The sequence below is a fragment of the Hemiscyllium ocellatum genome, chromosome 21 (assembly GCF_020745735.1).
Source record: "Hemiscyllium ocellatum isolate sHemOce1 chromosome 21, sHemOce1.pat.X.cur, whole genome shotgun sequence".
Taxonomy (NCBI): domain Eukaryota; kingdom Metazoa; phylum Chordata; class Chondrichthyes; order Orectolobiformes; family Hemiscylliidae; genus Hemiscyllium; species Hemiscyllium ocellatum.
The window spans coordinates 24,231,918-24,256,555 of record NC_083421.1 but is presented as its reverse complement, the minus strand read 5'-3'; the positions used below and the strand labels follow the sequence as shown (position 1 = coordinate 24,256,555).

The following is a 24,638-nucleotide window of genomic DNA, read 5'->3' as shown; positions in this document are numbered from 1 at the left end:
CAAGGATGAAATGATCAGTAATCTGAAGCAGCACTTTCAATTAAAATGAGTGCATTTATTGTGGAAGATTGATGCAACCTTTAAGGTCTTAATTAATCATTGTGCATAAAAAAGAGGAGTGAGAGTATTCAAATAGCAAGTAAACTTTATTAGCTCGAATGTTCGGTGACATTAAAGTGTGGATCCGGCCTGACCAGAGTACAAAGACATCCATTATGCAAACTTCAATCTCTCTTTGAAGACGTTTGGGAAATTATCCCAGCAAAATATTATTTTTTTTTCAAGACCAAATGACTAATGCAATTATCCTGCATAAAGTGCTCAGAATGGCTGATGTAATCACAAAGGAGCCCATATGTCAGAAAAGCAGCAGTTATGTTTAATCCCAAGCAGCTATTTTCTTCAAAGGTCAATCGAAGAGATCAAGGAGAGCTCTCTGTGAGTAGTATTTTTGAGTAAGTGGCCAATTATATCCGAGTGCAGCATCAAATCTTGTGTGGGTCCTGTGGTAGGGTGTCACAGGCATGGAGGTGGAATTCATGGTCTGTTTTCACATTCCAACTTTAAACCCAATTCAGGATTAGGAACTCTGTAAACGTCTTTTTATTCCTGATGAAGGGCTTTTGCCCGAAACGCCGATTTCGCTGCTCCTTGGATGCTGCCTGAACTGCTGTGCTCTTCCAGCACCACTAATCCAGTCTCCTGAAAGGGTCCACAGCTATCGTTCTTCCTGTTCTTGAACACCTCATTCCTGGCAGACTCACCATCCTTGCAGGTAGATCTGTTCAAAAAGGTGAAAGTATGAAGATGGTTATCCCATTCGAAATAGTGAATGTAAGAACTGGAGTAGAGGGTCAGTGGGAGGGACGCTCAGATTACTGTCCAGACACAGGTTTTGTGTACATGAGTGTGTGTCATTAGGTATTTCAATACCATAGAATCCCTACAGTGTGGAAGCAGGCCATTCAGCCTATCAGGTCCACACTGACCCTATCCCTGTAATCCTGCATTTTCCATGGCTAATTTGTTTAATCTAGACATCCCTGGACACTATGGGCAATTTAGCATGGCCAATCCACCTAACCTGCACAACTTTGGACAGTGGGAGGAGCACCTGGAGGAAACCCACACAGAAACAGGGAGAATGCGTAAGCTCCACACAGACAGTTGCCCGAGGCTGGAATTGAACCCAGGTCCCTGGTGCTATGAAGCAGTAGTGCAAACCACTGAACCACAGTGTCACACACATGTGATCTACGTGTGCACGTATGTCTGCACTGTGTATCCAATGATGTAGACGCAGCCCCTGTGTGCACAAATACTTTGTGCACTAACCTGTCTGTCTTGCACTGGTCAGATTATGTTATTGTGCGTGTGAATAAATGGTTTAATGGTTGACCATGTATGAATGTGGATCTAAGTGTGAATTTGGATGGCATGTTTATTTGTACCTAATTAATTGTGTGTGCGCTTTTTAAAGTTATTTATGAAAAATGAGTGCCAGTGACATCTATTGCAAACCCCTGGAAATGCCTTTGAGAAAATAGCAGTCAGCTGCCTTCCTGAAAACAACGGGGTGACCTCGCTCAATCAGCTCCAAGCCGTGTGGAGTCATGTAAAGGCCAGGCTGAGGAAGGACTATCCTTCTGTAACCAGCTTTAGTGAACCACATGGATTTCATGGATTCACGGTTACCATAATAGAGACAGGCTGCAATTCCACATTTACTAAGTTGTGACATTGAAACTGCCCAGCAGGAGCACTTGATTTGAATACGTGTCAAAACACCATGAGTCCAGACTGCATGATAAACATTAACGGTGATTTCTTGTTGCAGATGTTGCCAGACCTGCTGAGCTTTTTCAGCAATTTCTGTTTTTGTTGCTGCATGATCACTTGTTTAGTAACACAACCACAATACCACCAGACCCACAGCTCTGTGCTGATTGGTGTCTGTGTATGTGAGTGTGTATGTTGGTCAGGAATAGTGTGTGTACGTGGGTATAGGTGTTTATGTGGAGGCATCAGTAGCCATGTGGGTGTGTATTAGTGTTTATAATAGTGTATGTGCAAATAAGTGTTCCTGTTTTTGTGGAGGCATTTGCACGTGTGTGTGTGTGCGCGCACGCGAGTGTGCGCGGCGCGTGCGTGAATATGTGTGTGTGTATATATGCGTGTATGTATATGCGTGTATGTATATGCATAGATGCATGTGTTTGTATTTGTGTTTCAATGGGATGTGTATCTGTGTTATGTGTGTTTTTACATTTGTGTGCGTGCGTGCATGGGTGTGTATTTGGGTATGCATGTGTTTGAACCTCCCTGATGTTTTTATAGGAAATCCTAAGACTCACATTCTTTCTGAATTACCTTCTCGTCTGATATGTTTTGGAGTGCGTTTAACAGTCTAGTGGTCCCCTAATTGCAGGTGTGGCAGGGCGACAAACGATTCATTCCAGATAACTTCACTAACCAAGGCCAACAGCCTAATCAGGCTTGATGACGTCAGGCCAGTCCCCTGTTGTGGTGCTAATTTGACCAACTATTGGAACCATGTGCGTGAGACCCAGAGGTTACCTGAATGAACAGGCAATTTATTAGAGTCGGGCGGCCACATTGCAGGCAGTCGAGAACAAGTTGTGATCTAACATAACAAAGTGCTCTCAGAGCTTAGAAAATTACCAGAACATAGTCCTTGATTCAGGCCAGGGGGGATTACCTCAGAGCCACTAATGACGATAATATCCCCTAAAGTGGTGTTAATGAAATGTTAACAAGGTTTGATGCACTGAGTGACAGGACTGTTCAGGTCAAACAGTTACCAAAGATATGAAATGAGTCATGGCTGCACTGGTTGACATTAAAACTGGAGCAAGGAACCATGTTATTAATGACCTCAGGCAAATCTCAGAGCTGAGGCCAGGGTCAAATTGATTCTAAAAGTTTATTTCCAATGGTATCTCTGGCTCACATCACACATGCACACCGAATGAACAACAAAGGCAACTTGCATTTATATATCACCAGTAACATAATAAAACACAAAAATTGTGTATTTTCAAATAGCATTTGATACTGACAAGGTATCTATCATTTACATGCACATCCACACACACCCACAAACCCATAAGTGCCCCCAACACCAATAAATTCCTACACAGACACACACACACAACAACACATACACACACACATACACATCTACACGAACACAGACAGACAGACACACACACACACATATACATCTACACGAACACAGACACACACCATACACACTCACACACACACCCACACACATCTACACGAACACAGCCACACACACACATGCCCGCACAGAAACATGCACATACACACCTACATGAACACACAGGCCCACACACCTATACACATACAGACACACATATACACCTACACACACATATCTACACCTATACATATATCCACAAACAGATCCACACCCACCACACACATACCTTGCCATATACACATACACCTACCCACACTCACACACACACATCCACAATAACACACACACCCATATTCACACACACATCCACCCGCATACACACACACACAGAACATAGAACATAGAACATAGAACATAGAAAAATACAGCGCAGTACAGGCCCTTCGGCCCTCGATGTTGCGCTGACCGAAGCCTACCTAACCTACACTAGCCCAATAACCTCCATATGCTTATCCAATACCCGCTTAAATGACAATAAAGAGGGAGAGTCCACCACTGCTACTGGCAGGGCATTCCATGAACTCACAACCCGCTGTGTAAAGAATCTACCCCTAACATCTGTCCTATACCTACCACCCCTTAATTTAAAGCTGTGTCCCCTAGTAACAGCTGACTCCATTAGCGGAAAAAGGTTCTCACTGTCAACCCTATCTAAACCCCTGATCATCTTGTACACCTCTATCAAATCTCCCCTAAACCTTCTTTTCTCCAATGAGAACAGCCCCAAGTGCCTCAGCCTTTCCTCATACGATCTTCCTACCATGCCAGGCAACATCCTGGTAAACCTCCTCTGCACCCGTTCCAATGCCTCCACATCCTTCCTATAGTATGGCGACCAAAACTGCACACAATACTCCAGATGAGGCCGCACCAGAGTCTTATACAACTGCAACATGACCTCAGGACTCTGAAACTCAATTCCTCTACCAATAAAGCCCAGTACGCCATATGCCTTCTTCACAGCACTATTTACCTGGGTGGCAACTTTCAGAGATCTGTGTACATGGACACCAAGATCCCTCTGCTCATCCACACTACCAAGAAGCCTACCATTAGCCCAGTAATCCATCTTCTTGTTACACCTACCAAAGTGAATGACTTCACACTTAGCTACATTGAATTCCATTTGCCACCTTTCTGCCCAGCTTTGCAACTTATCTATATCCCGCTGTAACCTGCCACATCCTTCTTCGCTGTCCACAACTCCACCGACTTTCGAATCATCCTCAAACTTGCTTACCCAGCCTTCAAGCCCCTCCTCCAGGTCATTTATAAAAATGACAAACAGCAATGGTCCCAAAACAGATCCTTGTGGAACACCGCTAGTAACTGCACTCCAAGATGAACCTATACCATCAACTACTACCCTCTGTCTCCTTCCAGCCAGCCAATTCCTAATCCAAACCTCTAATGCACCCTCAATGCCATACCTCCGTAATTTTTGCAGTAGCCTGCCATGGGGTACCTTATCGAACATACACACACCGAGAATGGGGTTGATGGAATAGTACTCCTGTGGAGCTGATGGGCTACAGATCATATGGGGATGATGAGATGGGTAACTTGGAAGGGGTTGTGGTTATTTGGGTGCTCATTGACACAGTAAAAAGTGAGGTATGCAGATGCTGGAGATCAGAGCAGAAAATGTGTTGCTGGCTAAAGCACAGCAGGTTAGGCAGCATCCAAGGAACAGGAAATTCGACGTTTCGGGCCAGAGCCCTTCATCAGGAATGATGAAGGGCTCTGGCCCGAAACATCGAATTTCCTGTTCCTTGGATGCTGCCTAACCCGCTGTGCTTTAATCAGCAACACATTTTCTGCTCATTGACACAGTCAGGCTGAGGAAGAAATTGGACGTGAGCAATGTGGAAGACAATGACTGTGAGTTTACTCTGAGTGGGCATCCGGGACTCAACCTCATGGAGAGGAGCTGCTGTACGCTCCCTTCATTGGGCTTTGAAAGGGGAACAACATTGGTCTGTGGGCCCTGAGAGGTCTGGCACACACTCAGTAGGTTGCAAATGCTCCCTGGCCATTCTACAGCATGACCCTCTCTTTAAGTGGCACCTCCCAGGCATGCTGACCCCTAGTGGATTGGCAGCTCCACCTTTGTGCGCAGAGGGAGGCCAACATTAAGAATCTTTATCCAGGACGGTCAAAGGTATCAGCAGCATGTGTCTGCACTGATCCCCCTGCACAGGGTCGATGTTGTAACACTCTCAGCACAAAGTTCATTCCATTAGCCTTCTTAATTACTTGCTGCACCTGCAAACCAACCTTATTGTGACTCACGCGCAAGGATCCCCCGGTCCCTCTGCATAGTACCATGCTGCAATTTTTCACCAATTAAATAATAGTCCATTTTTCTGTTATTCCCTCCAAAATGGATGACCTCACATTTATCAACATTGTTCTCCATCTGCCAGACCCTTGCTCACTCAGTGTTCTTTACCCACTTTGCTCTACCACTCATCTTAATGTCATCTGCAAACTTTGACATGCTACACTTGGTCCCCAACTCTAAATGATCTATGTATATTGTAAACAATTGAAGACCCAACACATCACTAGCTACTGACCACCAACCAGAAAAACACCCATTTATCCCCACTGTTTGCTTTCTGTTAGTTAACCAATCTTCTATCCATGTTAACACATTACCTGTAACTCCGTGCACCTTGATCTCATGCAGCAGCCTTTTGTGTGATATCTTGTCGAATACCTTTTGGAAATCCAGATACACCATATCCACCAGTTCCTGTTGTCCACCGCACTCATGAAGGACTTAATGTCCTCAAAGAATCCCTCTGTTCTCTGCTCTAATGAAAGTAGCTAATCGCAAACATTCTCTTAACTGACAGCCCTACACTCCAATATCATTGGTTGTATTGAACACTTCTATACCCTTCCCATTACACAGGAAACAACTTATCCAGTGTCCCAGTTAAAGTGCAACCTGCAGATTGTGTTCAGTCTGGTTTGGTACACAGTTCAGACTCAATCACCTTGAAGTGAGGCCAACAATAAATTTCATCAGAAAAAGTTATTAAGTTATTAAAGAAGATTGGATTGTTTAATTACCTTGAGATGAAAAGGTTAAAGTTTGACATGTGGTATATTTAAAATAATAAATGGAATTCATTGCCTCGTTAAAGAAATAAATGTTTCATATTTACATAATCCCAATCACACCCATTGGATTCCTCAATATGTTTGACTGTCAATGGGGAGTGATTTGAAATGTAGGGAAACAACCTGTTGATTTGCAAACACCCACCAACAGCAGCTTGCGGCTGTACAGGACGTTGGTTAGGCCACTGTTGGAATACTGCGTTCAATTCTGAGCTCCTTGTTCTTGATAGGATGTTGTGAAACCTGAAAGGGTTCAGAAAAGATTTACAAGGATTTTGCCAGGGTTGTAGAGTCTGAGTTATACGGAGAGGCTGAATAGGCTGGGGCTGTTTTCCATAGTGTCGGAGGCTGAGGGGTGACCTCATAGAGGTTTAAAAATCATGAGGGGCATGGATAGGATAAATAGCCAAGGTTTGTTTCTTGGGGTGGGGGAATCCAGAACTAGAGGGCATCGGTTAAGATGACAGGGGAAAGATTTACAAGGGACCTAAGGGGTAACCTTTTCAAACAGAGGGTGGTGCATGTATGGAATGAGCTGCCAAAGGAAGTGGTGGAGGCTGGTACAATGACAACATTTAAAAGGCATCTGGGTGGGTATATGAATACGAAGGGTATGGCGGGATATGGGCCAACTGCTGGCAAATAGGACTAGCTTTATTTAGGATATCTGGTGGGCATGGATGAGTTGGACTGAAAAGTTTGTTTCTGTGCTGTACATCTCAATGACTCTAAAGCGCAGATGAATACCAGCACCTAGGAAGTCATACTGTTAAGATTGATGAGACAAAGTGAGAGTGAAAAGATAAGCCACTTTATATCGGCTAACAAGACGCTGTACAGAAATCATTTGTTAGTTACAAACAGGGTTTATGTTAATTGGGGTTCTACTGCCTGGACGGAAAACTTTGAAGAAATTAATTTGGATGAACTTGGGCCCTTTAGTTATGCTGGAAGAAAGTGAGGGCTGCAGATGCTGGAGATCAGAATCGAGAGTGTGGTGCTGGAAAAGCACAGCCGGTCAGGCAGCATCTGAAGGGCGAATGCTTGAAACGTCAATTCTTCAGCTCCTCGGGTGTTGTTTGACTGGCTGTGCTTTTCCAGCACTACACTCTCGACCCTTTAATTATGTGATGGTAAAGCTTCACATCCAGGTGACATCTCTTGGATGTTGTGACAGGATTATACCAGGCCATGATTGCCTCCACAATGGTACTGCATTTTGACACCTGGGTCAGGCAACAGCTGGTACCAACACCCACCAATAGCCCACGTATCTCAACTTCATCCTCAGTTGTTTCAAACTGCTTCTGTTCAATAAAACCCACCTGTAACATTTCAGGGCAAACAGATTGTGTAATAACTGCTCACAATTCGGAACTAGCGAGTTATAAAATATAAGTCAGCCATTACCTGGAAACAGGGAGCAATTTTGGATGAGTCACAAAGTACAAATGTTTAAAAAAGACTTACATTTACAAAGCACCTGATACATCCTCTGCACTTCTCAAAGTGCTTCACAAATGAGCAGTCTTTTTTTTCAAATGCAGTCAGTGCTTCTATTTAGTCAAATATGTAGGACCAACTTACAAACTCTCACACGGAACTGACAATGTATAGTGGGTTTGAAAGGGTTAATGACTGGAACAGTGTGAGTAACACAGTGATGATTTAAGAGGCAAACATGAGAGGGAGGATTGAAAGTAAAACATCAGACCTTTATTTGACTTAGCCAGATGCTGTAGAGCTTTATATTGTTCCATAATATGTCATAAACTAGTTATTGTTTAAACCTATCAAAGGCTTGGTTATCACCTATTTTCCAAAGAATACGTATCAATGTTATTATTCCCACCACCCTGCATTTGTCAATCTATCCGGGTGCATTGAGGCCTGGCATGACAACTGCTCTGCTCAGGACTGTAAAAAAACCATAGAAAGTTGTGCGCACAGCCCAGACCATCACAGAAGCCAACCTTCCATCCATGGACTCCATCTACATGGCTCAGTGCCACGGAAAGACTTCCAACATCATCAACCTCTTCCATCAGGCAGAAGTTATAGAAGCTTGAACACGTACACCAATCAGTTCTAGATTAGATTACTTACAGTGTGGAAACAGGCCCTTCGGCCCAACAAGTCCACACCGACCCACCAATACCCCTACATTTACCTCTTACCTAAGACTACGGTCAATTTAACATGGCCAATTCACCTGGCCCGCACATCTTTGGACTGTGGGAGGAAACCGGAGCACCCGGAGGAATCCCACGCAGACACGGGGAGAACGTGCAAACTCCACACAGTCAGTTGCCTGAGGCGGGAATTGAACCCGGGTCTCTGGCGCTATGAGGCAGCAGTGCTAACCACTGTGCCACCGTGCCGCCCACGATCTTCTTCCCTGCCAGTATTAGGCTGCTGAGTGGACTTCTCCAACTTCAAATAATGTTGATCCTGTTTGGTGCACCTCCTGTGCAGCCATAACCTTGTTTGCCTCACTCTGTCTAACCACTCTATGATCTGTACGTCCTTGTTTGTTATGATCTGCCTGTATTGCTCGCAAAACAAAGCTTTTCACTGTATAGGTAGTTCGCATATAATCCACGTTTATTTAACACAATTTGTCTGGAACGTGATTAGCGAATTACCGACTTCGCTTTATAACGGGAACGCCCATTCGATGTTATGCGATTCTCATGCCCGGCTCTAGACGTCACGGTGCGCGGAGGACTGGACTCTGCGCCGGCATCATGTGATCAGTCGGCTTGTGCGCATTCTCCTGAAGGGCTTCAAGAAAGGTTTTGTGAAATGTTTGTGCTAGTGGACTTGGAAAAACATTGTGAAAATGTCTTGACAGCCTGAGGGCAAAAAGCTGGGAGCAATCTGGTAATTTATAAACTTAAAGAGTTGAGATAAGAGTGAGATTTCACTGGAATTGACTAACAGTAAAAAGGACAGTGTTGAGGAGCAGTTTGAAACTTGCATTTGTTGCTCGTATTAAGAGCATTTTTCTCCCTGTTTTTGTTTTAAAAATATATTTCTTTGTTAAAGAATATCTGCAGACTCATGTGAACCTGTTTCAGTGACTAACCGCTGTGGCAACCAACTGCAGAAAAGTACCAGAACTGGGGCAAGGACATGGTCAGTCAGGGTGATCAGAGTCAGGAAACTCTGCGGGTGAGGGAGGGAAAGATGGGTGACATGCTGTTAGTTTTGGTGCATGTGTGATGATGTCCTGAGGGGGTGAAGAGATATAGGGTTAGTCAGGGCCAGATGTTAGCGAGGATGAGAGTGAGTGGGGATGATGTTGCAAGGAATGATGGGTGCAATGGCAGAGATAGAGTGAGTGTGAGGTATCAATGAGAGGATGGTGGCACTTACACTTGCAGAGTGAAGGTGGTCATTGATCTACGTACATTCTGTGAATTCCTTCAGATGGTTGAGATTGCACTGGTATCTCTGGTCCAGGTTGGCGTGGTTCCAGTAGAATGGCTTCCTTTGTTGGCCTGGGAGAAAAGGACACCCTGCCTCAACATCACCACATCCCCATCAGCAATACCTCCATGTTCCTGCCCACAAAGAGAGGCATCAAGTTTCCATTGTGCGCCACGTCCAGGGCAAATATCAAGAACTTTGCAGGGAAGCTTTTGTTTGGGTGACAATATCTTTTTAAAGATGGTGCTGCACCACAGATATTGGTCAATTCTAGGGTATCCAGGAAGTGGTGAGTTGTTTTGGAAATGGCACGTGGTGCTAGAGTCTGTGAGAGGGGTACCAAAGGGTGGGGCAGGTAATAAGTCAGGTGGGTTTTATAAAATAAGGCGATAGATGTTCCCAAGCAGCACAATGTGAAACCCTCCAATAAACCTAACACTTAGTGAAAGAAATTAAAATTCAGCCCTTGATCGATTAAGGATCTGGGATCTGACTTGTGCAGTGTTAGCACTGGATGGGATCAGCTGATTGGCTGGAATGTAGTGCAGCCAGCAGGATAGATGCCAAACAAGAATAATCAGTTGAAGGTTGTGATGAATTGTGCTATACAGAACCATATAACAGGTCAGTTACAACTGGTCAAAATTTATTGACACTGTGCTGTTGTTTGTGTAAGGATAACTATTATATTGTTTCGATTTTTGCTAGTATTTTTGTTGGTTCGCCCCAACCCAATCTTTCCCATAGACCCCATTATTTCTAGTGCATGATTTTCTAGCAGGTGTTGTATGGGAACGCAACTACCTGTACTTAGGTACATGTAACTACAATAAATCAAACTTTAAAAAATCAACCAGTGTATTTCATTTACTCATACTTCCTCATTCTGGAGGTTTATTACTTTTTACTTATGTCTCATTATTCTCCCTCTTTGTATTAACTACACCCCTCAATGTTGCAAATTGTAATATTGTCTTCCTACCCCTGAGTTCAAATTACTTATGTAAATGTACGTAATTGATGAGCAATGGTGTTTCCATCACCAATCCTCATGGAACACCATTTCCCAACTCTCAGTGAGTCCTGTTTTATAACCAGCTCGTCATCCATTCTGTGCTATCTTATTGAAGGCCTTTTGGCCTTCATTATATTACATCTTCTGTACTACCTATATCTACCTTTACGGTCACTGCTTGAAGGAATTCAATAAAACGTGACCTTCCCTTTTGAGTTCTGTGCTGATCACTGTCTTGGATCACAAAGTGTACCCAAACAGTGCTTTGGATTCAGTTAAATGTAATTAAGAGAAGACTCGACAACATAAATTTAACTTAGATGTGAACATTTATTAAGTAAATAAAAAGGTGAAAAAGACAGCAAAGAAAACAGTAAGTCTCACGCCCTTCTGCCAGTCAAGAACTTGTTCAACAGCTAGTTTGGAGGCTTAGGTTCGATCGCGGCACCATTCGTGATCTCGGGGAGAGGCGAAGTCCAATAATTTGGAACAAAGTTCTCTCTTTTTTACAGTGCAACGAGCTGCAAGTGCGGAAAAACAAGTTGATTCGGCACATCCAGGAACGAGAGACACCCATTACAGGACTTATTCAAGGTCATGCAGCTGTTGAATATTATCAACAATTCTAACCCATCCTATACAGCCACACCTCATGATGTCCTTGTTTCTCAACGCTTTCCGATGTAAGGATTCCAAACTCCAGTCCAATAGATGTGCCGGTTAGGTGGATTGGCCATGCTAACTTGTCCATACTATCCAACCTATGTCTACAGTTTATGTGGCGTAGCCATGGGATATGCAGGACTACAGGGATAGGGGAGAGGGTGATCCTCATCAGAGGGTTGGCATTGGGCCAAAAACCCTGCTTCCACACTCTAGGGATTTTATGATTCTGTTCTGTGATTCAATGATTATCTTTATGATCGCCATTAATAGATAATTGCCTTATTGAGTCAGTGATTTATTTATTATTGTGCCATGTAACTGCCGGGGTGGGAGAAGCTGGCTTTGATCGATGCCGCTCTTTGTCTGGGGTTCCAACCTTCAGCAATGCAGCACTTCCTCAGCACTGTGTCCAAGTTTCCACTTGGATCACATACTCATGCCTCAGAGTAACTCTTAAACCACAACTGTTTTTAAAAAGTTATCTCGGACAATATGTAACACTTAACCAAGACCACCATTAGTCAGAATTATCAACTGTGGGTCTATAACCAATGTGGACTGACGAGTTGCAAGTTTGACCATGATGGGAGTAATTGAAACTCCCAAATAAAGAGCTGGAGGGTCATTCAACTGGTTCAGCCTCTACCAGGCATCACCAGCCCGCTGCCTAGTCCCATCAAATCTGGTGCTACATAAACAACAGTTGGTGCTTCAATGAAAAAGCAAGATGGCCATGGAGTAGGGCTCCTGAGCTGGGCTTGTCCCCTCCAACCATTTTTCTTTACTCTTCTTTTTTTATATTTACCTCCTGTCCTGAGCTTTGGTGGTGGAGAGAATTCCCAGCAGGTCCTCAAAAGGGCCTTGCACAGATTCAAGTGGGCTCGGGATAGACTTGAGCACGGACTCAAGTAGGCTAAGTGCGGACTTGAGTGAGCCCAGCACAGACCCGAGTGGACCCAAAGCCGACTCAAGTGGGCCCAGTGTAGGCCTTGCGGTGGTGAGTGAGGCCCTTCTCACCTTTCCGGAGTCAACATGAGAGCTGCCATCAGATTCGGCAGCTGCCACATTAGCGGAGGCGATGTTGGTGAGGTATGCCCAGCAGTGAACGATGCTGGCTGAGGATCGGTGACTTCATCGCCGGTTGGACCCGGCAATGGCTGCGGTGAAGTGGTAGCGGAAGGGCGTTGCAGTGACTACAAGGTGGGCCCAGCACCCAGAGATGTGACTCTGATGTCAGTGGGTCGGGCACAGGCAGCAGCGGAGGAGAATTGGCCCTGTAGGGTCAGATGGCACCTGAAGAGTGGTGACATCACCCTTGGTTGGGTCTGGTGTAGACTGCGGCAAGGCAGTGGAGGAGAGACAGAGGCTCAGGCATCATTAATGATGAGCAGGCCCCGGGACAAATTATAGCTTTCATTTTCTTCTTATAACTATTCAAAATAGTGCTGAATCCTGACGACAGTGGAAAAGCTTTTCACTGTATTTTACTGTTTTTCTACCTGTATAAAATACTTGTGACAAATAATCATTCATTCATTCTTCTTCAATGGATTTGTGCAGAAGCAGATGCAGAATACTATCCTTGTCAACTGGTGAGCCTCACAGCTAGAGACAGTCCACTCTCACTGTCCTCCTGTAACTCATCGAGCAGCCCACCACTAGCCCAGTGCCTCGCGTTATCCAGAGATAACCCTACGTGTAGAAATCTCCAATTAAAAACTGGAAGGGTACCACTTATTTATTACCTTCATAGTTCCTGTAAGACACAACGCACTTTACAGCAAGCTCCCACAAGCAGTGTGATAATGACTAGATAATCCCAATTTAAGATGCTGGGTGGTGGATATGTTTTAACCAGGACCCTAAGAATAACTGCCCTACTCTTCTTCAAAGCATTGCCATTGGATGTTTTCATGACTTGATTTAATGGCCATGTGGAGAGCAGTACCTTTAACAACGTAGCATTCCTTCAGCCCTGTGTCAGTCGAATTGAAGAACTTGTTGGTTCCAGAGTTCCATCCATTTCCTGAGTGATGTTAAGTTATGTACATTATGTTAAGGTTCTACAGGCTGTTGGTGAGGCCTCTTCTGGAATACTGTGTCCAGTTCTGGTCGCCCTGCTATAGGAAGGATATTGTTAAGCTGGAGAGGATTCAGAAAAGATTTACCAGGACCTTGCCATGAATGGAGGGTTTCAGGTATAAAAATAGACTGGAAAGGTTGGAACATTTTTCACAGGAAGGTAAGAGTTTGAGTGGTGACCTCGCACAGGTTTATAAAACCATGAGGAGCATGGATGAGGTGAATAGCCAAGGTCTTTTCCCTGGGGTCGGGGAGGTCAAATGTTCGGGGCATATTTTTAAGGTGAAAGGAGAAAGATTTAAAAAGGACATGAATGGCAATGTTCTTCACACAGAGAGTGGTTTGTGTCTGGAATGAACTGCTAGAGGAAGTGGTAGATGCAGGTACAGTTACAAGTCTTAAAAGACATTTGGATAGGTTCATGAATAGGAAAGGTTTGCAGGGATATGGGCCAGGAGCAGGCAGGTGGGAGTAGTTCAGTTTGGGAATATGGTCGGTGTGGATTGGTTAGATTGAAGGGTGTGTTCCCATGCTGTATGACTGTATGACTCAATGACTCTAAGTGAGACTAATTTAGTTTGAGATTATGGTCAGCATGGACCGGTTGGGTCGAAGGGTCGGTTTCTGTGCTGTATGACTCAATGGCTCCAAGTGAGACTAGTTTAGTTTAGGAGCAAGGTCACCATGGTCTGGTTAGACCGATGGGTCTGTTCCTGTGCTCTATGACTGTGACTGTCTGACTCTACGTGCTGTTTTAGTGAAGACTGCACATATCAGCCTCCAATTCCACGTCTGAACAAGAGTACGCTCTTTTCCAAATGCTCCTCAGTCAATCTTCACCTCATCATCCATGAGACAATTAAACTGCTTTTCAAAATAGAAGTGTCACGGTATATCTCGAGTCTTTAAAAAGACCTGCTTCCTTCATTTGAAGCTGCTAACCTTTCTCAATGATGTAAACATTTCCAAACATGCCGATTGAATTTAAGATCTGATAAAGGTCAGTTATTGTTAGATGCATATGTATGTTGATTCTTGCATGCTTAAGGATAAAAACATTTATTTTAAGAGGTTGATTGCGCAAGAGCACTGGATCCATTACTGACACAGCTTTACCTTGGGGTAGAGCAGTGTCAGGTTTCCCAGTGGGAGGATACTCAGCAACGTTTAGGCTCAGGTTTGTAATTCTCTGGAGAATTGCTACCTTGTCTACAACTTGATCAAACTTGACGAGATGCTTTCTGTGTGGAATATTGTGCTTTCACCTCTGGGACCTGGATTCGGATCAAGCCTGGGTCAATGGAGTTAACATGTTAACGCTCTAACCAAAATGAGTGTAAAAAGGAAGGATTCGATTTACGATACATATCACTTTCATAACCTTCAGAAATCCAAAAGAGCTTCATCAATTAAATAATTTTGGAATCTAATCACTGTTGAAAAGCAGGAGATACAGCAGCCAATTCATAAGCACCTACAAACAACCAGGTAATAAAGACCATCTAATCTCTTTCATTGATGTTGGCTGAGGCTTAAATATCAAACAGGACGCTATGGAAACCCAACTGCTTCTGACCAAACTGTGCCATTGAATCTTTTACCTGAACCGGAGGAGATATGTGGGGCATGTGTTTAATGTTTGAATCTGAAAGGGATTACCTTCAGAAATATAACCCTCTCTCAGGAGTGTTTGCCGGAGTGAGCTGTGAGCTCACAAAATCTGAGCTGAATCTTCAGTTTCAGCAGTTTATGTTCAGCCTGCAGTGAGCACATTATAATTAGTAAGAGAACGTACAAGATGTCACATCGATGTAAGGAGCTCCTCTACTGAGGATTAAGTGCTGGAATACACAGGGGGCTGGGACAAGAATATTCCTTTGTATTTGGATGGGCAATACCTTAAAGTTGACAATGTTTGGCTGAAATGGAAAATCTAAATAATTGCATTCACTTTAAAGTGTAGAATTTTCTATCTGACAGATTATTTTTGAATAGTGACCAACCCAAAGGGCCAGATGCTAGGGTTACTTTTATGAAAATAGAGCACAGTACTTAAGATTATTCATAGCACAACAGCATTTATCCTGACAAGTGGAGAGTTTTCTATCAAACTCCTGACTTTTACCTTCAGCAGGTTCTGGGGAGACAGGAGGTGACTTACCACAGATTCCTAACCTCTGACCAGTTTTTGAAGCCACAGTATTTATATTAGTGGCTCAGTTCAGCTTCTGGTCAAAGAAAGAACAAACAACAAACAACAGTACAGCACAGTAACAGGCCCTTCAGCCCTCTAAGCTTGTGCAGACACATTTTGCCCTTCCAGACTATAACTGTCAACACTTACAGGATCCACGTCCCTCTATTCCCTTCCTAATCATGTATTTGTCCAGGTGTCTGCTTCCAGAACCTCCTCTGGCTGCGTGTTCCCGGCACTCACCACCGTTTGGGTGAAAAATGTACCTCGCACATCTCTTTTAAACTTGCCCCCTCACACATTGAACCTGTGTCACCCAGCAATTGACCCCTCTAGCCTGCCTCAGATTTTTCACTCTATCCATGCCATTCATAATCTTATAAACCTCTATCAGGTCACCCCTCAAGCTTCTGCGTTCCAGTGAAAACAAACCTGTCGACCCAACCTTTCTTCATTGCTCAAATCTCCCATTCCGGGCAGCATCCTGGTAAACCTTTCCTGTACCCTCTCAAAAGTCGTCCACATCCTTCTGGTAGTGTGGTGTCCAGAACTGTATGCAATATTCCAAGTGTGGCCTAACTAAAGTTCTATAAGGCTGCAGCATAACTTGCCTACCGATATACTCAATGCTCCTTCCAATGAATGCCGGCAAGTGTGGGCAGTACAGTGGCTAGCACTGCCACCTCACAGTGCTAGAGACCCAGGTTCAATTCCCACCTCAGGCGACTGACTGTGTGGAGTTTGCACATTCTCCCCGTGTCTGCGTGGGTTTCCTCCCACAGTCCAAAGATGTGCAGGTTAGGTGAATTGGCCATGCTAAATTGCCCGTAGTGTTAGGTGTAGGGGAATGGGCCTGGGTGAGTGCGCTTGGGCGGGTTGGTGTGGACTTGTTGTGCTGAAGGGCCAGTTTCCACACTGTAAGTAATCTAATCTAAGCCATAGGCCTTTTATACTACATTATCTACCTGCGCTGACACCTTCAATGATCTATGGACCACACCCAGATCCCTCTGAATATCAATTCTCTTAAAGGTTCTGCCAATCGCTGTATAATTTCCACCTGTACTTGACCTTCCAAAATGCATTGCTTCACTTTTGTATGGATTAAACTTCATCTGCCATTTTTCTGCTGATGCCTTGATGGCTCAGTAGTTAGCACTGCTGCCTGACATTGTCAGGGACCTGGGTTCAATTCCAGCCTTGGGTAACTGTCTGTGTGGAGTTTGTACATTCTCCCCATGTCTGTGTGGGTTTCTTTCAGGTGCTCTGGTTTCCTCCCACAGTCCAAAGATGTGCAGGTTTGGTGAACTGGACATGCTAAATTGCCCATAGTTTTCAAGGATGTGTAGGTGAGGTGCATTAGTCAGGGATAAATGTAGAGTAATGGGTGGGGTACTCTTTGGAGGGTCAGTGTTGACTTGTTGGGCCGAAGGGCCTGTTTCTACACTCTAGGGATTCTATAATTCCAACTGATTTATATCCTCTGTTAATGATTGGGGATTCAGTGATAGTAAAGCCATTGAACATCAAGGTGTAATGGTTAGATTCCTTCTTGTTGAAGATGGTCATTTCTTGGCACTTACCTGGAACATAACTTCTAACATATCAGCCCAAGCCTGAATTGGGCCAGGTCTTGCTGTATACAAATGTTGGCTACAAATGTAAGTGAAATATTCTGGGCCACTCTCTGTACTTCAATTCGTTGCCAACTAAATCCACCCTCACCTTACCTTTTGTAACGCGGCTCTTTGGGTTCCGAAGATTAAACATTCTTTGTCTTATGAGAATCAGATCCTATGTACAAGTTTGGTTTAAAGTGAGCCTAGTGAGAGAATCATAAAGAATCACTCAATTTGAAGTGGTTTCCCATAAAACATATGTTTTCAAGTGAAATATTGAGATCCTTAGTTCTGGCAACATTAGTTCAGCCAGTATTCTTTCTCCCCTCCCTCACACTGAGAGTAAAAATACCTGGTGATGTATATTTCAACCTTCAGCATAGGGAGGACAGCTAAAGGAACATGGTATGTTCAGCGAAGTAGATGCATAAGATTCTTTCCACTGTTTGTCGCCTCACGGTCCAAACTGACATGCAGCTATTATTTCAAGCCTTGTTGTGTGCAGACATTTGTTTAATAAACATGTCCAGGTCATTCCTTCAGCAGGTCGCACATGATCTGTGAACAAAATACTTGCGATTAGGCTGAGGCACTTTTCCTGGCTCCGTATATTAAATCTCTGCATTCATAATTCAAGCTGAGGAACGGACACGTGGGGGGGTGTGGGGGAGTGAGGGGAGTTGGTGTGATACACTAGACATTCAAGTATCACTGCAGGGTCTGAGGGATCTCTTGGCTTTGATTTTATTGTCATGTGTATTTTACAGTAAGTATACAATCATCCCCTGGAACGTCCGGACTACAAGGACACCTATGTCAGACTCCAGCTCCACCTTCAACACCATTCTCCCCTCCAGACTAATCTCAGAACTCTGTGACTTTGGTCTCAGCTCCACCTTCTGCAACTGGACCCTCAGCTTCCTGACCCACAGACCGTAATCAGTGAAGATAGGGAACTGCACGTCCTCCTCAGTAACCCTCAACACAAGGATGCATTCTCAGCGCCCTACTGTACATCCTGTACACCCACCACTGTGTGGTCAAATTCCCAATGAGCGCCATCTACAAGCTGACGACATCACTTGGTAGGATGGATATCAAGACCTCTCCATCTCCATTAATGACGATCGACTTGACACTGACATTTTTTACAAACCCACCGACTCCCTCAGCTACCTGGATTACACCCCTTCCCACCCTACCTCCTGCAAAAATGCCATCCCGTATTCCCAATTCCTCCGCCTCCGCTGTATCTGCTCCCAGGAGGATCAGTTTCACCATAGAACACACCAGATGGCCTCCTTTTTTAGAGACCGCAATTTCCCTTCCCAAGGGGTTAAAGATGCCCTCCAACACATCTCATCCACATCCCGCACCTCCGCCCTCAAACCGCACCCCTCCTACCGTAACAAGTACAGAACGCCCCTGATGCTCACCTTCCACCCTACCAACCTTCGCATGAACCAAATCATCCGCCCACATTTCCGCCACCTCCAAACGGACCCCACCACCAGGGATATATTTCTCTCCCCACCTCTTTCCACAAAGACCGTTCCCTCCGTGACCACCTGGTCAGGTCCCCGCCCCCCTACAACCCACCCTCCCATCCTGGCACCTTCCCCTGCCACCGCAGGAATTGCAAAGCCTGCACCCACATCTCCTCCTTCACCTCCATTCAAGGCCCCAAAGGTGCCTTCTGCATCTATCAGAGTTTTACCTGCACATCCACCAATATCATTTATTGTATCAGTTGCTCCCGATAAAGTCTCCTCTACATTGGGGAGACTGGACGCCTCCTAGCAGAGTGCTTTAGGGAATGTCTCTGGGACACCCGCACCAATCAATCCCACTGCCCCACAGCCCAACATTTCAAATCCCCCTCCCATTCTGCCAAGGACATGGAGGTCCTGGGCCTCCTCCACCGCCGCTCCCTCACCACCCAATGCCTGGAGGAAGAACACCTCATCTTCCGCCTTGGAACACTCCAACCCCAGGGCATTAATGTGGATTTCACCAGTTTCCTCATTTCTCCTTCCCCCACCTCACCCCAGCTCCAACCTTCCAGCTCAGCATTGTCCCCACGACTTGTCCTACCTGCCTATCTTCCTTTCCACCTATCCACTCCACCCTCCTCTCTGACCTATCATCTTCATCCCCTCCTCTAATCACCTATTGTACTCTATGCTACTTTCCCCCCACCCCCACACCCCCTCTCATTTATCTCTCCACTCTGCAGGCACCCTGCCTCTGTTTCTGATGAAGGGCTTTTGCCCAAAATGTTGATTTTCCTGCTCCTCGGATGCTGCCTGACCTGCTGTGCTTTTCCAGCACCACTCTAATCTAGACTCTGGTTTCCAGCATCTGCTGCCCTGGTTTTTACCTGGATATCAAACAACGATGAGTCAAAATACAGAAGGGAGATAGAGAGCTTGGTGACATAGTGCAGTGAGAACAACCTCTCTCTCAATGTCGGCAAAACTAAAGAACTCATGATTGACTTCAGAATGAAACACACCTTCATCTACATCAACATTGAGAGGGTGGAGAGCATCAAGTAGCTTGGAGTGATGAGAACTGACCATCCTTCCTGAACTTCCTACATGGATGCGACGGTCAAAAAGGCCCATCAATGAGTTTTCTTCCTCAGGTGGCTCAGGAAATTTGGCTTGTCCATATGGAGCCTCACCAACTTCTACAGATGCTCCATAGAAAGCATACTGTCCAGGTGCATAACGGCCTGGTACGGCAACTGCTTTGCCTAGGACTGTAAGAAACTACAGAAGGTGTTGTGCACAGTCCAGACTATCACAGAAGCCAACCTGCCATCCATGAACTCCATGGCTCACTGCTGCTGCCAACATCATCAAAGACCCATAGTACCCCAATAATGCTCTTCTACAGCCCCCTCCCTCAGGCAGAACATACAGAAGCCTGAACACACACACACCACAGGTTCAGGGACAGCTTCTTCCAGGCTGTTAGTAGGCCAAAGAATGGACTCTCTAATTTTGATCCTGCTAACGTTGATCTCGCCTACTGTCCACCTCTGTGCAAGCCCCTGTGCAATGTAACTTATATGCCTCTGTCTACGTTTTTCACAACCCCTGCTCTATCCATTCTTGCTTACTTTGATACTGCTCACAAACAAAGCTTTTCACTGCATTTTGGTACACATCACACTCAAACACTCAAATACAATAAAAAGCTTTCATCTGTCACCTTGAAATGGCACCACCTTGAATGATTTCAGAATAAGGATAATAGAAAACATGAGAAAGATGCAGCTTGAAAAAGCTCTGTCAGTTCTGAACCAGCTCATCAAAGTCAGCAACAGTGTCATTATACCCACTGTGTGGGGCACATCAGCATTTTGTCCACCCTTCTGAAACAGGAGACCCAGAATGATGATGATAGAGGATGGGATTCCTGGATGGAGTCCTTAGGGGCAGACTAAGGGAGAGCAAACAACATGCCCAATGTGACATGGTTTCTGACCAGTGTTTGTGACTCCTGTCCAACACCCAATGCAAATGGTGAGTTTGGCCTTGGAGTCTTGTCAGTTCTCCAAACAGGACTCCCTGGGTTGAGGGAGACTAGTGGATCTTGGAGGTGGCTGGCTTTCCAAGCCAATCAAATGATCTCATCTATCATTGACCACTCAAGAGGCTGAAGCATTGGTCCTTGAATCACCTGACATTCGGCAGCCAATCAGCTGGATCTGTGACCCTAGGGAGCATGTCACCAAATTGATTGGACAATCTTCTCAGAATCAATTCTACCTACTTCTCTCATAAGAAAGGCAGCAGAGAAATGCCATTTCACTAATGGGAAGAATACGGAATCTCATTATTCATAAGTTTTAAGAGTGTAATTTTTAGTCTGAAAATTGAATATTTTAAAGGTAAGAAATGGGGCCTATTTGCACTTCAGAGGATGGCCAATGTATATGTGATAAGATCAGAGCTGGAAGTTGGAAAAAAAATTAATCAACGTGTAACCACTTCCTGAGTCTTAGTTGTATTGAGATTTTTGCATCTGTTCCTAAAACAAGATTTAACTTATTCATGTGAGTCACAGGATCAAATAGCTGTTTTGCAGGTAAAATTAATTGGTTTTGATCTCTGTTTGGAACATTGCTATTGAAGCAGATTATAAAGAGAGCTGCTCTTTTGTTTTGGATTTTTTTGTGTGTGAGATTTCTCACAGAAGTTAGAATGTGGTCAACTTGGGATAGTTTCAGGAGAAGCTGTTGGGATTGGATCAAAACTGTAAATCTACACACCTTGAACAGAAATCAGGGGTGTCTCCAAGTCGGAGTCGCTAAGCAACAATTCGATAAATCCTATAACAGTGCCCATAATTATGAGGTCCTTAAGGATAGTTGAAAGTTCAATTAGTAGATGGGCTCCCAACGTATTCATTTTGCAGAGAATTATGAGGAAAATCCAACTGAATTACTGAAAGCTGTGGCATTCCTTAGTTTGGTCTCAGGAGAAATGATATAACTCTCAAGATCCTGTAAAACAAAGGAGAATTGTAAAAAATGTTCAGACGTAATTGATAAGTGGTTAGAAATATAGAGTGATGATAGATAGAAATATTTGGTTGTTTAATTCTTGTGTAGTGTTAGTTAAATAATTACATATTGTTGCATGGTCCTTTCAGCTAATAACTGAAATTTAATTTTGAAGTTATTGGTTTCTGCAAGATCAAAATACTGGCTGGACTTGAGATTCCCCTGGTGCATTTCTATGGCAAGGAGCAATTAATTAAATACTGCACAACAATACACCGAAGTTGGACCTGTGCAATAAAATGTGATTAGAGCCCGTAGTCTCTCAGAGTTCCTTATTAAACTCCATGATGCATCCTGTCAAAATCTTTCTCTTGATCCAGATGAGGGAAAGTATTCAACCTGCTTTGATGTGGTCCTAGACCAGATTGACATTGTCCTGGATGTCATGACTAGGAGCATATAGAACTAATCGGAGGTATCAAGAGGACCAGCACACCACCGAGACAAAGGTCTGTGCTGGGGAAGGAGATCAGATCCAGTTTTACAGGTGGTTCCAATGCCCCCCTTCAGCAGCAGTGCAATGACTATTCTGTGACCAAGAAAGAGGTGACATTCCCATCGTTACTCTGCAAATGACCAAACACAGGGAATTCCCATGAAAAATGGTAGACAGATTGAACTTGCTAAAGCAAGCCCTAGGAGTGGGAGAATGGACCCATTTACTGCCTCCCTCCAGGTTCTACACCTTTCAGATGTTTCCTGTTACAGACACATAATTGTTTGCCTCCTGAGCTCAGTTTGTTTGAGAGGTGCTAGCTCATCTATCACGCTGAACCTTTGAGTTTAGCTTCTCTGTCTGAGTAGAGTCAAAGCCAAGGTAGGTGATACTGGCTAACTGTGGATCACTGCCTCTGCCTGTTGATATTTTTAAATTTCTTGGTTCTGTGCAGAATTAAACATTTTGTCAACTTTAGTGTTACGCCCCTGTCCCTGAGCAACAATCAGCTAGGCCTGAACCCCTGGCACAGGGCAAAGCACTTCCGCATCGAATCATGAAGGGGTTGTACAGTGTAAAACTCCTGCCTGGAAATATGTTCCTGATCAGACCCAGGAAACCAAAGGCTAGCTGTTAACTTACAAAATGTACTAAACACTCTCAGCCCCAGTGTAAACACACACACACACACACACACACACACACACACACCTCCAGGCAGAGACACACATACTCACACACACAAAGAAACACAGACAGACACACATATGCACACACATACACACACACAGACACACACAATCTTAAGTGCTACAACATGATGACTGAGGGAAATTACACAATCAAACTATTGGGAAACTTGCCATTAGCCAGGACTTTGATGTCTCAGGCCATTGAGCCTCCCACTAAAATGAAAGGCGTGCTAATATTTTCCAAAAGCATTTTCGGCTAATAGTTTAATTTAAGGAAGTCGAGTCCTCGTGTGGCATTGCCAAGTTCATGAGATTGAAGTGACCCCTGGTTTTTTTTGGGTCTGTGTTCAATTTTCATCAAGACGCTGGGAAACTGAAATAATAAGATGCTATACTTTGGAATATCTTGATCTCAATGGGGTTAAATTTCATTAATGTGAAAAGTTAGCAGCTATGAATTTCACAGAAACATCTTCAGGAGGCTTTTAATGAAAGAACATTATCACCTTAGACTTTTCATCAACTTAAAAATGAACGAAACATAATAAATATTGACAAAAAATGACAAAAATTCAAACTACCAAAACTGAGTATCATAATTAAGTATACAAGTAACAGGAAAATGGTTCATTCACAGACTGACAAAACCTGTCAATTAACACATAATTTGTATAATAGTTTGTAACTGTATCTCGACTGATGTTAATCACTCAGTAACCCCTCTCCCCCAGCCTCCTGTGTTACTGACTGTAACTCTATTGATGTCATCGTTGGAGGGTGCTCACTTGGAACCAGCGTCTGACCATGCCAGGGGTCAGTGGACAAACACAAACGATTGAACAAAACTAGCAGGTGGGCTTCAACAATGAAGGTAGGGTCTGCGGAAAATCCTCAACAGCTCTGAGGTTTCTGTAGATGGAAGCTGACAATCTTTACAAAAACTCCTTCCCCCAACTCTCCACCCCAATCGCTCCCCCAACTCTCCATCCCAAAACCTCTCACAACTCCCTATCCCAATCCCTCCCCGACTTAATCCCCCTCTCAACTTTTCATCCCAATCCTTCCCCAACCCAATCCCTCTCTCAGCTCCCCTCCCAATCCCTCCCCAATCCAATCCCTCTCTCAACTCCCTTTCCCAATCCTTCCCCATCCCAGTCCCTCTCTCAACTCCCCATCCCAATCCTTCCCCATCCCAGTCCCTCTCTCAACTCCCTTTCCCAATCCTTCCCCATCCCAGTCCCTCTCTCAACTCCCTTTCCCAATCCTTCCCCATCCCAATCCCTCCCTCAACTCCCCATACTGGCCCCTCCTTTTCCAGATTTATCATTGACTTTCTCATTCGGATCCTTTATGGCTGCTCATACTAACTGGTCACCCTTTACACCTTTCCCTCCATTCCTGTTCTCAACCCCCTCCACATTGATTCCCAAACCTCCTCTATATCAATTGTTCCCCAAGGCCTTGCCTGCTCTCTCTTCCAGTTGCCTCCTGCCCAATGCCATAGCGCTCAGTATCAGCTCCCAGTTTACCATACATCCCCTCACCCC

General features: G+C 44.4%; 1 long non-coding RNA gene across 1 annotated transcript in view; it reads left to right on the top strand.

The window, feature by feature from the left end:
- Positions 1-665: 665 nt before the first annotated feature.
- The window catches only part of LOC132825744 (uncharacterized), a 45,081-nt gene continuing 21,108 nt past the window's right edge, over positions 666-24,638 (top strand). The window contains exons 1-2 of the long non-coding RNA XR_009645811.1: positions 666-775; positions 23,823-23,962. This is a non-coding gene — a long non-coding RNA (uncharacterized LOC132825744). The remainder of the gene's footprint in view (positions 776-23,822; positions 23,963-24,638) is intronic.